The sequence below is a fragment of the Schistocerca serialis genome, unplaced genomic scaffold (assembly GCF_023864345.2).
Source record: "Schistocerca serialis cubense isolate TAMUIC-IGC-003099 unplaced genomic scaffold, iqSchSeri2.2 HiC_scaffold_451, whole genome shotgun sequence".
Lineage (NCBI taxonomy): Eukaryota > Metazoa > Arthropoda > Insecta > Orthoptera > Acrididae > Schistocerca > Schistocerca serialis.
Genome location: NW_026048031.1, coordinates 10,001 through 12,500, shown reverse-complemented (window position 1 = coordinate 12,500; position 2,500 = coordinate 10,001).

Sequence of the window (2,500 nt, the reverse complement as noted above, 5' to 3'; positions counted from 1 at the left end):
TCAGCTAAGCCACCAACACCCACACACGTCCTACACAGGGGTACACCCAACATCACAATACTGCCTCCTGTCACAGCACACAAACAATGGCAGGAATGAAAGACACAGGTCTGCCACAAGCATGGAATCAGAGCGCCGCCTGTCATGAGCCAAAGGTGCATCCTGACGTGGCAAATCAGATGATGCCGCAGGCATCCACTTACTATAATCACAATCAACAAACCGGCCGCCGCCGCCGCCGCCCCCCCCCCCCCCCCCCCCAATACACCTTTCCTTACAACAATGTGTACCTTAACCTAACCCATATTGCGCCTTAACCTAACCCATATTGCGCCTTAACCTAACCCATATTGCGCCTTAACCTAACCCATATTGCGCCTTAACCTAACCCATATTGCGCCTTAACCTAACCCATATTGCGCCTTAACCTAACCCATATTGCGCCTTAACCTAACCCATATTGCGCCTTAACCTAACCCATATTGCGCCTTAACCTAACCCATATTGCGCCTTAACCTAACCCATATTGCGCCTTAACCTAACCCATATTGCGCCTTAACCTAACCCATATTGCGCCTTAACCTAACCCATATTGCGCCTTAACCTAACCCATATTGCGCCTTAACCTAACCTATATTGTCCCTTAACCTAACCCATATTGTCGCTTAACCTAACCTATATTGCGCCTTAACCTAACCCATATTGCGCCTTAACCTAACCCATATTGTCCCTTAACCTAACCCATATTGTCCCTTAACCTAACCTATATTGTCCCTTAACCTAACCTATATTGTCCCTTAACCTAACCCATATTGTCCCTTAACCTAACCTATATTGTCCCTTAACCTAACCTATATTGTCCCTTAACCTAACCTATATTGTCCCTTAACCTAACCTATATTGTCCCTTAACCTAACCTATATTGTCCCTTAACCTAACCTATATTGTCCCTTAACCTAACCTATATTGTCCCTTAACCTAACCCATATTGTCCCTTAACCTAACCGATATTGTCCCTTAACCTAACCTATATTGTCCCTTAACCTAACCTATATTGTCCCTTAACCTAACCTATATTGTCCCTTAACCTAACCTATATTGTCCCTTAACCTAACCTATATTGTCCCTTAACCTAACCTATATTGTCCCTTAACCTAACCTATATTGTCCCTTAACCTAACCTATATTGTCCCTTAACCTAACCTATATTGTCCCTTAACCTAACCTATATTGTCCCTTAACCTAACCTATATTGTCCCTTAACCTAACCTATATTGTCCCTTAACCTAACCCATATTGTCCCTTAACCTAACCCATATTGTCCCTTAACCTAACCCATATTGTCCCTTAACCTAACCCATATTGTCCCTTAACCTAACCTATATTGTCCCTTAACCTAACCCATATTGTCCCTTAACCTAACCCATATTGTACCGTAACCTAACCTATATTGTACCTTAACCTAACCTATATTGTACCTTAACCCAACACACGTTGGGCCTTAACCTGCTCTGTAATTGTCATACGACGCGTTAAATTAGTGTAGTGTTGCCTAACTGCAACCCCCGCAATATAGTTTGCTACTCGCACTGCCCGGTCCCCAGAGTATCGCTTCATGTTAAACACCTTGCAGCTATACACTGTAATGCGGATGGCAGCAGGACGTACATGCTCAATGCCCTTCGCAGTTGTTCATTGGCATTCGCATGGCGAAGCACAGCCTACGTTGTGGTACGGCTTGTGTCAACTGTCCGCTGATGTTGTACGTCCAAATCACACACTGTACTGCACATTGGTCCTCATGTACTGAATGATACATCGTGGTACATGTGTGACCGTACCACGACTGCGCCAACAACGGCGAACCATACGGTCCAAATATTGTGCACTCAGCTACGTGTCGTCTCCCTATAAGAGCTGGATTGAAGTATGGTATGCCGTGGATGGCGATCAGCATGAGCCGTCTGTTGATGTAGTGGCGCGTGTTGTCAGACGTAGTCGTCTCTTCTCACACACCGTGATAGCATGGTGCACTGCGTTCCACATCTGCGACATGCGACAGAGGCCGGTTGACAGTCGTTCGCGCAATGGACATCGCATACGTACGGGGGCCACCTTCCACGTGTTCGCGAAGCGTGCACATGTTGTTGCGTGTATGTGGGCAGACATAGTGTGTCGTGACACCTGACACAGGCATGCAACAATCGTTGAATTTGCAAATGGCGATGGACGTCTACGTTTGCTGGTGACGTTACGCAAATGAAGAACTGGTAAACCGTTGTGGTGCGGTTGTTCTCGCTAGAGGTGAATCAGTGATGGCGACGATCGGTTGAGCTACCAACCGGTTGTTTCAGCGATACCCACCATGCCCACGAACGTGAATGGCATGTGGGTGTGAAGCGATACGCGGCGGTGGCTGGGTGGGACCGTCCCCGGCCGGTGAGGGGGGGCCTCCCGGCGTGCTGGCCGCGCGGTGCGTGGGCGCACGCGCTACAGCCGG